Raw genomic sequence first — 15,829 nt, 5'->3', positions numbered from 1 at the left:
TTGTTATGTTGATTAATAATGTATAGAATGGAGTTTATTGTTTATGTTTTAAACGGTAAGTTTTTACTCTGTCAATCTTTTTATTCTTGTTTTTTTTCCCCCTTTTTTTTTTCTCTCTTCTCTTTCGCTTCTCCCTCGGCTACCCTCTCTGCACTGGTGCTCCTTTGCATTTTTATAATCGCTATATGTAGAATGGGGCGACTAATTAAATCTTTCCTTCGGGGTCTATGCTAGATACTTTTAATTTAGCGTCTTGGAATGTAGGGGGTATAAACTCCCCAATAAAAAGGAAAGCGATAATTAAACATTTGGCAAAACTAAAACCAAACGTAGCCTTTCTCCAAGAGACACACCTAAAAGAAGCAGAATCGTTGAAACTTCAGACTAACTGGGTGGGAGAGGTTATTTCGGCCCCATTTAAATCATGTAAAAGAGGCGTTGCTATCCTCTTATCTAGAATACAAAATAGAATCAATCACGAGAGATCAGGAAGGGCGTTTTTGAATTGTAGAAGTCACTATTAATAAAATTCGGTATGTATTATGTAATATCTACGGGCCAAATAAAGTGGATAAAGTATTTTGGGATAAGATGTTATTACAGTTACATAAATTTATAGGGCAACATCTTATAGTTGCGGGGGATTTTAATCTTGTAGCGGATCCTATCCTAGATAGAGACAATAAAGGCATATATTTTTCCACGGGACAGGAAGACTCATATTTTTCAGAAACTTTGCTCTCAATTGGGGCTAATAGATATTTGGCGTGCTCAAAACCCAGATTTAAGATCTTTACATGTTTATCCAAAAGGATACCATTCTTTATCAAGGATAGATTTTTTTCTGGTCTCAGATAATATGACAGGTTTAGATTGGAAAGCGGATATCAGAGATATAACAATCTCAGACCATGCAGTAATTACATTACTACTTAATGCACCGCACAGGCTAATAGCCCCCAATCAAACCATTTTTTTTTCACAAATATTTATTGAATGACAGTAAATTTCAGAATTGGTTGATTAACCAATGGCAAGAATATGAGTCCTTCAATAAATCTTATATAGATAAACCGGAGGTATATTGGGAAGCGGCTAAAGCTGTAATTAGAGGCAAGATTAAGGAATATCTATGCAAGCGTAATAGGAAAGTTAAACAACAAGAGACACAAAGCGAATAATCGGGTGAAAAATGCGTTTTTCGGCTTACTTGAGTGAGCACTCTAATGAGAAATGGCGTAAATATATAGATGCCAAAGCAGCGCGAGATATTTTTATCCATCAAAAAACAGCTTTAGAACTGCAAAGGCAAAAGGCCCTATACGGTGGTTTCGCCGGGAGATCTGCCAAATTTTTGGCTAAGCTAACCAAAGCAACTAATCGTAACGCTGTGACGGCTATTAGAACCAAGACAGGTAGATTCACAAATAACTCAGATATCATTAAAACTTTTCATCAGTATTTTAGTGAATTATATAAAGCTGAGGAATATGATATAGGAAGACAGAAGCAATTTTGGGATAAGATTAAGACCCCAAAAATCCCCTCTGGAAATTCTGACAGAAATAACAAACCGATTAACAAACAAGAGATTTACACTGCAATTAAAGCAAGAAAACAAATAAGGCAGCAGGTCCGGACTGTCTCCCTACTGAATTTTATAGGATACTTCAGACGCAAGTTGCTTCAACCCTTACAAAACTATTTAACTATTATTTCATTGGAAATAACAAATGCTCACCATATTTTGCGGCCACGGTAATTTCGCTAATCCCAAAAAAAGAATAAAGATTTAGAGATTCCAGCATTTTATAGGCCTATATCTGTTCTAAACACGGACTATAAACTCTTGACCTCAATTTTAGCTGAAAGATTAAAACCCCACTTAGGTATAATAATTCATGAAAACCAGTCTGGTTTCATGACAGGGAGAAACCCCACAAAAAATATCCGTAAGGTTATGACATTACTTGATTTTTTTTGGGAACAAATTCAGATTGTCAAGACAGAAAGATACACCGGATCTAGCGTTATTAACGGTCGACGCGGAGAAGGCGTTCGACCGCATCTCTTGGAAACATCTATTTTTCTCATTAGAACAATTTGGTTTGTCTGGTCATATACTAGAGTTTACGCAAGTAATATATAGCTCTCCAATCTCATCCTTATTAATCAACTGTGAGATTTCTCAGCGTCTATTATTACAGCGGGGCACCCGGCAGGGTTGCCCTCTATCGCTGTTGTTGTTTAACATATCTTTAGAGCCATTTGCGATTCTGCTTCGTCAACAATTAGACAGGATTCGTATTAGAGATCAGAAACTTGTATTATTAATGTATGCAGATGACATAATTTTGTGTCTGAGCAACATTGCTCAAAGTCTTTCCCTGTTATTAGAATCAACTGAACTTTTCGGTTCAATTTCGGGATATAAAATTAATCTCGCTAAATCTGAGCTGTTATGGATCTATAAGGAAAAGCAAAACATCAAACACCCGTTTTCCGAAACGTCTCAAATTACGTACCTTGGCATTAAATTAAGCGTAAACCCGGAGGAGTGGTACAAACTTAATTTTAGTAAGTATTTCCGGGAATGTAGGGAAAGGATGGAAGGTTGGAAAAATCTGCCCATTTCCCTATCAGCGAGAGTTACCCTTATAAAAACCATCTTGTTTCCTAAAGTACTTTATCTTATGCAAAATATTCCGATCCCTATTAAGAAGACGGATATAAATAAATATAACAAGGCATGCTCAAATTTACTTTGGAAAGGTGCTAGAACTCGTATTTCGGCTACGCGGCTCATGTGTAATAAAGATGCGGTCGGTTTGTCCCTTCCGAATATACAATATTATAGTTTAGCAGCTCGGGGTCAAGGTTGCAGTTGACTGGTTAACCGAACAAGACCAGGTCTCAGCAGTTCCTTGGGAAACTGCCTTAGTGAAGCCGTTTCGTTTGGATGCTATTCTACATTGTCCAATGACTGCTCTTCCTTCTTCGCTTTTTGCGCTCATAACATTTAGAAACATTATCTTCGCGTGGCAAAAATTCTGTGTGCTCTTAGGTTGTTCACCGTTTGTATCTAAATATTTACCTATTATAGGGAATCCAAATTTCGTCCCGGGATTGTCAACAGAAGTCTTCAGATTATGGTTCTCAAAAGGACTGATATTTGTTGCGCAAATGGTAAAACCAGATTCATCATTACTATCTTTTGCCGAATTAAGACACCAATTTGATCTTTCGAACAAAGAGTTTTATGCATATTTGCAGTTAAGGCATTTCATACTTGAGCTTAAGCAAAAGTATGGAAGGGAGTGGACTCTTGTTTCAACTACAAATTAATAACTTTCAAAGGGGCCTATATTCGATAGCTCCGTTTTATGTGCACCTTAACCAAAGACCTTCTATTGAGCAAAGGGAATACATCGTAGCAAAGTGGATTTTTTTTTTCCTGAGGTAAATGGTCAAATTATAATAAATACATTTAAAATCATGGATAAAAGCTGGGTTTTGACATCATGGAGAGAATCGCAGGTCAAGATATCTCTTATGTCTTATTTGACCTCTGCCAGGCTGTCTAGTTGGTACAAGGCATTGAGTCTATGTCCCAAATGTTCTGCTGTCAAAGCAGATCTTATGCATTGTTTTTGGGCCTGCCCTAAAATCAGCCAATTTTGGCTGAAAGTAGCATATTGGATGCGATCAACTCTTAAATTAGATTATCATATACAAGCGATAGATGTATTTTTTTTGTGCAATCTCAAGTAACTCTTAAGAATGTCAAATTAATTAATTTTATCATATTGCTGGGACGTATTATGTTATTGAGAGCTTGGAAAGCTAAAATTATGCCGAACTTGAAAGAGCTTAAGAATGCTCTGACCATGCAATTCACGCAAGATCAGATGAACTTACAAAATCCGACAGACGACTAGCTGAGTTTTTCAAGCAATGGAAAATATCTTATCATTCCCATTAGAGACACAAATTACGTTGGTTAAACCACTTAGGGATACTGTTTACGTACAATTGCAAATATTGGCCGGTAATTTCCCCAGTGCATGGGGTGTTGACTCTGGAGTCCTAGTGGGGAGTGGGGGACAGTGTGGAGTGATTCTTTATTCTTTTTTTTTTTTTTTTTTCCCTTTTTATATGTGTATTTAAAGATCCTATCTGAACAAAGGAAACTACAGGAATCGGTTAGGGGAGTTAGTCAATAGAAACGACCTAATATGTGTTCAGATATGGCAGATGTCCTGTCTTGAGTCATAGTGTGTTAGGCGAGTTTATATGGTTTAGTCAGATATATGAAAGACAGATACAATTCTAAAGAAGAATATGGTTTTCTGTCAATGTACGAGAAATGTTTATCTCTGTGTTCTTTTGCACTTGTTTCTTTGTATAATTTATGTTTATAATATGAAAACTCAATAAAAAATAATATTTTAAAAAAAAAAAAAAGAAAATTGATAATAGGAGTAAATTAGAAAGTTGTTTAAAATTGCATGCTCTGGGGTGTGTCTCTGGGCGTCACCTTGAATGGATGCAAAATTGGTTGCTCCGTGTGATATGCTTAAAACTTGCCACTTATCAGCTTTTTATGAAGCCATCTATTTACTGTTCGGGGACTTTTGAGGCTTGTAAGCTCCACTGTGTTATCGGATACAAGATTGAGCTGATATCTACACTGACCGACTGATCCGGAGAGTTGAGGCCTACGGCAGCCTTTACGAGAAAAAGGTCTCAACACCCCCCCCCCCCGCAACCATAATCGGGGTAAAAGCAGCTTTTACGCTGCATTGGATATACTATCCTATTGAAAAGATGAAGAACACATACATTGTTATAGCAGAGTTAAAAGCTATTCTAGAGGAGCACAGAATTCAGATTATCAACGAGATAGAGAAGGCATTCCGGTCTACTCAAAATGAGTGCAAGATGGCGGTGAAACAGTTGTCTGCAGCGAGTCTGTCCCCCCCAACCCAGGAGCTCCATAAAAAAACAGCAATCGCAGATGTAGGGTACGTCCACAGACTATGAGCTGGTCTAGGCAGGAAGGAGAATCCTGACTCCCTTGTTTCTACCCACTTTGACAAAGAGGTTTCCCTGCTACCTCCGAGAAATGCTTGTGGGAAAGACCAATCCTCATAACTTCCACTACTCAATGGAGTTGCCCTTTCTGAGCAAGAGAATGCGTCCAGAGGCTGCTATACCCTCAATACGGCATCTCCCAATAGCAAGCTAATCCTGCATGAATCTGCCGTTCCTGACACTTGCAGAGATACATCACATCGGCTATCCTCTTATCTTAAATTAGGAAGTCACAGACTCCTTGGAGATCTATCCGTCAGGGCTCAGTTCCATCTGCTTGCACGAGCAGAGCATGGGCATGCTGTCAGAAAATTTAAGTGGGAGTCAGCTGAGTCCTTAGTTTACAATATAAACAGTCTGGGAATAATCCTTGTTGCCATAAATCTTAACCCTCTACTACCTTTTCCCTAATCTGGCTGTCTATAGTTTCACTCCTTGAGCGCAATGCTATCTGTTCACAGTCGGACTTTCCTTAGAGGGAAACTGTACCCAAAATTTTTCTTTTGTAATTCAGAAAGAGCATGCAATTTTAAGCAACTTTCTAATTTACTCCTATTATCAATTTTTCTTCGTTCTCTTGCTATCATTATTTGAAAAAGAAGGCATCTAAGCTTTTTTTTTGGTTTCAGTACTCTGGACAGCACTTTTTTATTGGTGGATGAATTTATCCACCAATCAGCAAGGACAACCCAGGTTGTTCACCAAAAATGGTCCGGCATCTAAACTTACATTCTTGCATTTCAAATAAAGATACCAAGAGAATGAAGAAAATTTGATAATAGGAGTACATTAGAAAGTTGCTTAAAATTTCATGCTCAATCTGAATCACGAAAGAAATATTTTGGGTACATTGTCCCTTTAAATGAAGGCAACCAAACCTGATGCCGGGGGACTTTAATACTTACTGTCAATCCATGTATTTCACAGCCTCAGTTGATGACTCTTATGCGGTAGTCATAAACTCCCTGCACCACTATTTTTTATTAATCTAACTAGGTGTTACAGTAGTGTCTATTGTCCGGTCTGCTTTAATAACAAGCGCTTCCCAATACTTTTATGGTATGCTTGGACTGAACTTTATGTATCTCACAATGAGCACGGGAATGACTGACAATCACTGGCTTGATATGTATACATATAGCACTTTGTAAATACTTATTTATATCCTTACAGATCTCATAAGTAAGTTTGTCTCTATTTGTATAGACTTCTACACCCTTGGATTTACCAAAATACCACTGGGGTAAATGTAATTCCTACGCATACAAATTGTCTGGATCACAGTATGTATATATACACATACACACACACACTTTCTACTTCTTGTTTTTGTACTTGATATACAGTTGAGAGACTTCTATACATCAAATAAATCAGTTTAATCTTATAACCCTGAAAGTGAGAGTGGCTGGAGTGTTAATCCTTGCTTACTGGTAGAAAGCACAAATTCACCATATTGAATAGCTGATCATGCAGTAGATATGCATTATGTTATCTATCAATACGTGTAACTGTATATACTATACAACTGCAATGAGGTACCCCATGTTATATACTATATGTTTACTGTTATGGTGCTGATACTATAATTTTCTTTAGTCTCGATGGCTGTTGACCTCTTTATAACTTGATGGTGTATTGCACTTCTTGCCTTTCTTATTACTACTAGATTTGTGTGCTCATATAGTATTAACAACTTAAACATTTGAAAATCATTGAGTTGTAACTATATGTAGTTTCAAAACAAAAGTATTTATCCCAGGTCTAGTTCAACTAGATAGTATAGTGATCCTCCTCAGAATTTACACTGTAGTTACCTATAGCATATAAGCTTTTACAGTTATTCATATGTAGTGCTGTTTAATCCGTCTAGTATATATATATATTATATAATATATATATATATATATATATATATATATATATATATATATATATATATATATATATATATATATACAAATAACAAAACAAAAAAATTAGGTTTGTCTTGAGGCCTAAAAGAGGTCTCCTTTAGTCCAGTATAACCTTCATTATTAGTTTCATTTTTGTTATAAGGTCCAAGAGTGGCCTTCTGGGTACCTAGGAAGGTTCACATTTAATATGGCAAACTATTTTCCTACTGCATGATAACATTGTTTCCTAATGTTTATTTCTTGTATCTGCCACAATCTTTTGACATTGTAATGTATTTGAAACTTGTAGTGATTTTTTCACTTGTATGCCTCATGTTTACCTCAATAAAAAAAAAAATTAAAAAAAAATTTGCATACTCTTTCTGAATCCTGAAAGAAAAAATTGGGTTTAGTATCCCTTTAACTTCTAACCTCATTCTTCTTCATACAGCCCCCTCTATATCCATTAACACCCCCTTCCTCACACACAGCCCCCTTCTCACCCTTTAACCCTTTTCTCCCTCACACACACATATTCACCCCTTTAGACCCCTCTATCTCACACATAGCCCCCTCCTAGTTCTCACCCTCTAACACACAGCCCCCTCCAAACCTTCTAATCCCCCTCTCCCTTACACAAAGCCCCCTCCTCAACCTCTAACCCACTCACCCTCACACACAGCCCCTTCCTCATCAATTAACCCCACTCCCTCATACAGCCCCCTCCTCACCCTCCAACCCACTCACACTCAACCCCTCAGTCCCCCTCTTTCTCACACACAGTCCCCTCCTCATCCATTAAACCCTCTCCCTCACACACAGCCCCCATCTCACCCTTCTTCCCCTTACACACAACTGCATCCTCAGCCTCCTCCCCCTTACATGCAGCCCCCTCCTAGTCCTCACCCTCTAACCCCTCTCCCTTACACACAGCCCCTTCATAGATAACCCCCCTCTACCTAAAACACGGTCTCTACCTCACCCTGTACCACACAGCCCTGCATCAATTAACCCCTCTTTCTCACACATAGTCCCCTCCTCCCCCTTACACACATCTGCATCCTCACCCCTTCAGACCCCCTCCTAGTCCTCACCCTCTACCCCCCCCCCCTCTACCTCACACAGACACAGTCCCTCCTCCCCCTCACACACATCTGTATCCTCACACCATCCTTCTTACACACAGTCCCTTTCCTAATCCTCACCCTCTAACCCCCCCCCCCCACATCTGCATCCTCACCCTCTTAGGACCACCTCACACACAGGCCCCTCCTAGTCCTCATACTCTAAACCCCTTATACCTCACACACAGCACCCTCCTCGCCCTCTAAACCCCTTTCCCTCACAAACAGCTCCCTCCTCACCCTCTAACCCCTTTCCCTACAAACAGCTCCCTCCTCACCCTCTAACCCCTTTCCCTCACAAATAGCTCCCTCCTCACTCTCTAACCCCTTTCCTCCCTCCTAACAGCCCCCTCTCGATTACACACAACCCCCTCCTCACCATCTAACCCTCCTCTCTTTTACAAAGCCCACTCCTCACCCTCTCCCCGTCTCCCTCATACACACAGCCCCCCTTCTCACACAACAAGCGGATTCCGTTAGCTGTCACACACAGCCCCCTCAGACAATAAGCCGCTGCCCTTACCTGTGACGCCGCTTCCTCCTGTGTCACACACAGCCACTAACAAAGGTCTACGTACAGCACACAGTTATCTGGTAGTGGCTAGATCCCACAACACTAAAGGACCTAAATATGTCACATGGTACAGGCAAGGGGAGGGAGTGGGTAGGTGGAGATATTCAGCTTTCTTTGAGTTTGTACGGGGCGGGCTTCTTGCCTGGTGTGTTTATAGTGCGGTAAGTACATAATGTGATATGTGTAATTCACAGAGCGTAACTGTGTCATGTGTGTAATCCACTGTGTGTGCAGCTCTGTAGTGTTTTATGTGTATAAGGTGCTGTGTGTTTATACTAATGGTACCTCTCTACTGTGTTATATGTCTGTTTATAAAGTGCTGTGTGTAAGAGAGAGATAGATTGTACCTCTTTATAGTGTTATATGCCTGTATAAGGTTTGGGGAGAGGTGATGTGAGATAGATGGTACATCTCTATAGTGTTATTTGTCAATATAATAAGGTGCTGGGATGTGAATGTGAGATAGATGGGTACCTCTCTACAGTGTTATAAGTTATTGTATAAGTTCTGGGGAGAGGGATGTGAGTGTGAGATAGATGGCACCTTTCTTATAGTGTTATATGCCTGTTTTATAAGGTGCTGTGTGTGGGAGATAGCTTTATCTCTGTATAGTGTTATATGTCAGTCTGTATAAGGTGCTGGGGAGAGGTGATGTGAGTGTTAGATAGATGGTACCCCTGTATAGTGTTATATGTCTGTTATATAATGTGTGGGGAGAGGGGGTGTGAGTGTGAGATAGATGGTACATCTCTATAGTGTTATTTGTCAATATATAAGTGCTGGGGATGTGAGTGTGAGATAGATGGTACCTCTCTACAGTGTTATATGTTTGTGTATAAGGTTTCTGGGGAGAGGGGATGTGAGTGTGAGATAGATGCACCTTGTCTATAGTGTTATATGCTGTTTATAAGGTGCTGTGTGTGTGAGGGAGATAGCTTTATCTCTGTATAGTGTTATATGTCAGTCTGTATAAGGTGCTGGGGAGAGAGAGGTATTGAGTGTGAGATAGATGGTACCCTGTATAGTGTTATATGTCTGTATATAATGTGTGGGGGGAGAGGTGGTGTGAGGTGTGAGATAGATGGTACATCTCTAAGTGTTATTTTGTCAATATATAAGGTGGCTGGGGATGTGAGTGTGAGATAGATGGTACCTCTCTACAGTGTTATATTTTTGTTGTATAAGGTTCTGGGGAGAGGGGATGTGAGTGGTGAGATAGATGGCACCTTTCTATTAGTGTTATATGCCTGTTTATATAAGGTGCTGTGAGTGTGAGGGATATAGCTTTATCTCTGTATAGTGTTAATATGTCTGTATAAGGTGCTGGGGAGAGGTGATGTGAGTGTGAGATAGATTGGTACCCCGTATAGTGTTATATGTCTGTATATAATGTGTGGGGAGAGGTGGTGAGAGTGTAAGATAGATGGTAACCTTCTCTATGTGTTATTTGTCTGTGTACAGTATAAAGTGCTGGGGAAGAGGGTGATGTGTGTGATAGATGGCACCATTCTGTGTTTATAAAGGGGTTGTGTTTATGAGACAGATAGTGGATGTACTAAAAGGAATGACAAGAATGAATGACAAAATGGCAATGCCCATATACTTAATGGGTTGTGGCGTAACAGCCGGATCCATGCCTAATTAGACAGATATACACAAATTTAAACTGTTTTCCACACAAACACATCCAGGCACCTTCTGATCTACCAATATTTTACACAAAAACAATCTGGATCCTTTCAGAACCAAACACTTTGTTTTTACACAAAAACAGCCAAATCCTACCACGGGAACCATGTCTAATTTAGATAACTACACACAAAATGTAAGTGTTTTCCACACAAACACAACCAGGACACTTCTGGATCCACCAATTATTTACACAAAAACATCTGGGTCCTTTCAGAACCAACACTTTTTTACAGAAAAAAAGCCAGATTCTGCCGGATCCATATCTAATTTAGACAGATACACCACAATTTAACTGTTTTCCACACCAAACACATCCAGACACTTCTGGGATCCACCATTTATTTACACAAAAACATCTGGGCCCTTTCCAACCAACACTTTTTTATAGGAAAAAAGCCGGATCCTGACGGATACATGTCTAATTTAGACAGATACCCTACAAAAGTAAATGTTTCCCACACAAACACATCCAGACACTTCTGGATCCATCAATGTTTTACACAAAAACATCTGGGTCCTTTCAGACCAATCCTTTTTTACAGGAAAAAAAGCCGGATCCTGTTTGATCCATGTCCAATTTAGACAGATACACACAAAATTGATGTGTTTTCCCCACGCAAACACTTCCAGGACACTTCCGAATCCAACAATATTTTGCACAAAAACATCTGATCCTATCAGGAACAAGGGCCCCCTTTGTTTTTTACGGAAAAACAGTTGGATCCATGTCCTATTAAGACAGACGCCACACACAAATTCAGGTATTTTCCAAACAAACACATCCAGACACTGCTGAATCTAATGCTATTTTATACAAACACATCTGGTAACTTCCAGAACCGTCTTCTATTTAATGAAAAAAGGCTCATTCTGCTGGATCCATCTCTAATTTAGTGTTTTCTCCATGCAAACACAAACTATACACTGGTGGAATCCATCACTATTTTGACATTTTGATTCTACTAGCACCATCTCTTTTTAACAGCTAAACAGTTGGATCCTACCGAATCCATGGATAACTTACACAGACACACACATATCCAAATGTTTTCCACACAAACATATCTAGGACTCTACTGGATCTAATGCTAGTATAAAAAAACAAACAAACATATAGATCCTACTAGAACTGACATTTTTATTACAGAAAAATATCCGCAACAGCTTGATCCATGTCTAATTTAGACAGACACAAATAAATGTAAGTGCTTTCCACACAAAAACATCCAGGCACTGCCTGAACTATTGCTATTTTAGACAAAAACATATTATCCTCTCAGAACCAACCCTTTTTTTTACAGAAAAATAGACAGACCCTGCTTGATCCATATCTAATTTAGACTGACACATACAAAATCCAAAAGTTTTCTATACAAACTCATCTAGACATTGCTGGATCCAATGCTATTGTTCACCAAAAGACCAGGATCTTACCAGAATCAACTCTATTTTACATCTAACAGGTGGATCCTGCCGGATCCGAGTCTAATTTAGAAAGGTACATACAAACCCAAGTCTTTTCAACACAAACACATCCAGACACTCCTGGATCCAAACTATTGTACACAAAAACATCAGGATCCTACCAGAACTAACTCTATGCTGAATCTAGTGCTATATTTACACACAAACAAAATGTGTTGTTTCTGAAAGGACCTAGATGTTTTTGTGTAAAATATTGTTAGATTCATAAGTGTCTGAATGCGTTTGTGTTGAAAACACTTACATTTGTGTATATCTGTCTAAATTAGACATGGATCTGGTAGGATCCAGCTGTTTTTGTGTAAAAAAAGAGTTGGTTCTGAAAGTACACAGATGTTTTTGTATAAAATATTGTTGGATCCAGAAGTGTCTGTATGTGTTTGTCTGGAAAACAGTTACAGTAATTGTTTCAAGACTATAGAGATATATCTGAAAAAGAATGACTGTTATTGATACAATAAAGTAGCAAAAAGGGGGAGGGGGAAACCAGGTGATACAATAACAACTGAAACAAACAAATAGAGATCCTTCTGGGAACCCACTCCTTCTCTTAAAGGGTAAGAAGTCTTTGTAAAATATTAAGAAAATAAGTCATTATTATAATTATATAATTATATGTTATAAAATAAAACCTACTGTTTTACTGAAACAAAGTTTCTAAATATGTTTGATTTAACTTTTTTAATTTGTGTAAATTGAGAATTAACAACCTCCCATAAAAATAGGCAGGGTTTATGTAAAATTATTTCCGTGCCCCATCCAATAGGGACACGTTTCTGCCCATTACATTTTAATATTCATAGCCAGGCTGGCTGAAGGTGATTGTTCTAACTTCTATCAAAATAAGAAGCACAAGGTTTTGGAACATAAATTATCCCATTAGCCTCCATACTAGCCCAGCTTCCCCCAGCCCCACCGTCAGCCGTCAAACACCAGAGATTCATGAAACTAGCCGGCTCCCATCAGCATTGTGATGTAGACATTGGTGGGTGTGCGCACCAGAGCGTTCTCAGCGCTGAAGATTCACTGCTGGCTGAAGGTGATTGTTCTAACTTCTATCAAAATAAGAAGTCCAATGTTTTGGAACATAAATTATTACATTAGCCTCCATGCTAGCCCAGCTTCCCCCAGCCCCACCGTCAGCCTTTAAATACCATGGAGATTCACGGACCTAACCGGCTCCCCCCAGCATTACTCTCAGCCATCAAACCCACAAAAGTGACTACGGACTTCATTTTATTTTGTTATAAGAAAGTCGTTTTTTCTATATGAAATCCGGAGTCACTTTTGTGGGTTTGATGGCTGAGTGTAAGAAGAAAGGGAATCCTTAATAGGTTTGATCATGCGATTACATCTTTGGTCTTTACCTCCATATTAATAAGTTGGAATTTCAGAATTAGGTATCTACCCTCCCTGTCCGCTATAGTGAATTTGTGAATAAAATTTATTGAGGAGTGAATGAGAATAGAAACTCCTCTTTTTTTTAGTATTGGCTGTAGCATGATAATGGTTGGTATAGCGTCTAGCCCAATAGCGGGTAATTTGTGCCTTAATAAAGTGGGTTTCTTGCAAGAACAATATCGGGTAGATTACGAGTTTTGTCGGTAAAGCCGTACGGTGCTAACGAGCAGTTTATGCTCACCGCTCATCTACAAACAACGCTGGTATTACGAGTTTTCTGAAACCCGACGTTAGCCGCAGAAAAGTGAGCGGAGAGCAAAATTTAGCTCCACATCTCGCTGTAATACCAGCGCTGCTTACGGTAGCGGTGAGCTGGCTAAATGTGCTCGTGCACGATTTCCCCATAGAAATCAATGGGGCAGAGCCGGCTGGGAAAAAAAAAACTAACATCTGCAAAAAAGCAGTGTTCAGCTCCTAGCGCAGCCCCATTGATTCCTATGGCGAAAGTAAATTTATGTCTACACCTAACACCCTAACATAAACCCAGAGTCTAAATATCCCTAATCTTACACTTATTAACCCCAAATCTGCCGCCCCCGACATCGCCGACGCCTGCATTATATTATTAACCCCTAATCTGCCACCCCCAATGTCCCCGCCACCTACCTACATTTATTAACCCCCTAATCTGCCGCCCCCAACGTTGCCGCCACTATAATAAAGTTATTAACCCCTAAACCTAAGTCTAACCCTAACCCCCCTAACTTAAATATTATTTAAATACATCTAAATAAAATAACTACAATTAACTAAATTATTCCTATTTAAAACTAAATACCTATAAAATAAACCCTAAGATAGCTACAATATTACTAATAATTACATTGTATCTATTTTAGGATTTATTTTTATTTTACAGGCAACTTTGTATTTATTTTAACTAGGTAGAATAGTTATTAAATAGTTATTAACTATTTAATAGCTACCTAGCTAAAATAAATACAAATTTACCTGTAAACTAAAACCTTACCTAAATTACAATTACACCTAACACTACACAATAATTAATTAAATAAATGAACTAAATTAAATTAATTACAATTAAATAAAAAAAACTAAAGTACAAAAAAACACACTAAATTACAGAAAATAATAAAATAATTACAAGTTTTTAAACTAATTACACCTAATCTAATCCCACTAATAAAATAAAAAAGCCCCCCAAAATAAAAAGCCCTACCCTATACTAAATTACAAATAGCCCTTAAAAGGGCATTGCCCCAAAGTAATCAGCTCTTTTACCTGTAAAAAAAAGTACAACACCCCGCAACATTAAAACCCACCACCCACAAACCCAACCCTACTCTAAAACCCACCCAATCCCCCCTTAAAAAAACCTAACACTAACCCCTTGAAGATCACCCTACCTTGAGAAGTCTTCACCCAACCGGGCCGGAGTCCTCAACGAAGCCGGGGGCAAAGTGGTCCTCCAGACAGGCAGAAGTCTTCATCCAAGCCGGGAAGAAGAGGTCCTCCAGACAGGCAGAAGTCTTCATCCAGACGGCATCTTCTATCTTCATCCATCCTGCACGGAGCGGCTCCATCTTCAAGACATCTGCCGCGGAGCATCCTCTTCCATCGACGGCGATTGGAACAATGACGGGTCCTTTAAATGACGTCATCCAAGATGGCGTCCCTTGAATTCCGATTGGCTGATAGAATTCTATCAGCCAATCGGAATTAAGGTAGAAAAAATCCTATTGGCTGATGCAATCAGCCAGTAGGATTGAGCTCGCATTCTATTGGCTGTTCCAATCAGCCAATAGAATGCAAGCTCAATCCTATTGGCTGTTCCAATCAGCCAATAGGATTGAACTTCAATCCTATTGGCTGATTGCATCAGCCATTAGGATTTTTTCTACCTTAATTCCGATTGGCTGATAGAATTCTATCAGCCAATTGGAATTCAAGGGACGCCATCTTGGATGACGTCATTTAAAGGACCAGTCATTGTTCCAGTCGCCGTCGATGGAAGAGGATGCTCCGCGTCGGATGTCTTGAAGATGGAGCTGCTCCGCGCCGGATGGATGAAGATAGATGTCATCTGGATGAAGATAGAAGATGCCGACTGGATGAAGACTTCTGCCCGTCTGGAGGACCTCTTCTTCCTGGCTTGGATGAAGACTTCTGCCCGTTTGGAGGACCACTTCGCCCGGCTTCGTTGAGGACTTCGGCCCGGGTGGGTGAAGACGTCTCAAGGTAGGGTGATCTTCAAGGGGTTAGTGTTAGGTTTTTTTAAGGGGGGATGGGGTGGGTTAGGGTTGATTGTGTGGGTGGTGGGTTTTAATGTTGGTGGGGTATTCTACTTTTTTTACAGGTAAAAGAGCTGATTACTTTGGGGCAGTTCCCCGCAAAAAGCTCTTTTAAGGGCCATTTGTAATTTAGTATAGGGTAGGGATTTTTTTTATTTTGGGGGGCTTTTTTATTTTATTAGTGGGATTAGATTAGGTGTAATTAGTTTAAAAACTTGTAATTATTTTATTATTTTCTGTAATTTAGTGTTTTTT

At 39.2% G+C, this 15,829-nt stretch overlaps 2 protein-coding genes across 2 annotated transcripts in view; one reads left to right on the top strand and one right to left on the bottom strand.

Moving 5' to 3' along the window:
• Positions 1–8,718, bottom strand: part of LOC128657158 (oocyte zinc finger protein XlCOF7.1-like) — a 67,025-nt gene extending 58,307 nt beyond the window's left edge. The window contains exon 1 of the mRNA XM_053711400.1: positions 8,637–8,718. The gene's annotated coding sequence lies outside the window, so the exon portion shown is untranslated. The remainder of the gene's footprint in view (positions 1–8,636) is intronic.
• A 118-nt stretch (positions 8,719–8,836) lies between these two features.
• Positions 8,837–15,829, top strand: part of LOC128657159 (gastrula zinc finger protein XlCGF71.1-like) — a 67,302-nt gene continuing 60,309 nt past the window's right edge. Inside the window, exon 1 of the mRNA XM_053711401.1 lies at positions 8,837–8,848. The gene's annotated coding sequence lies outside the window, so the exon portion shown is untranslated. The remainder of the gene's footprint in view (positions 8,849–15,829) is intronic.

This window comes from Bombina bombina, chromosome 4 (assembly GCF_027579735.1).
Source record: "Bombina bombina isolate aBomBom1 chromosome 4, aBomBom1.pri, whole genome shotgun sequence".
NCBI classification, from domain to species: Eukaryota; Metazoa; Chordata; class Amphibia; order Anura; family Bombinatoridae; genus Bombina; species Bombina bombina.
Note: the sequence above shows the minus strand (reverse complement) of the source record. Positions and strands in the feature narration are given on the sequence as shown.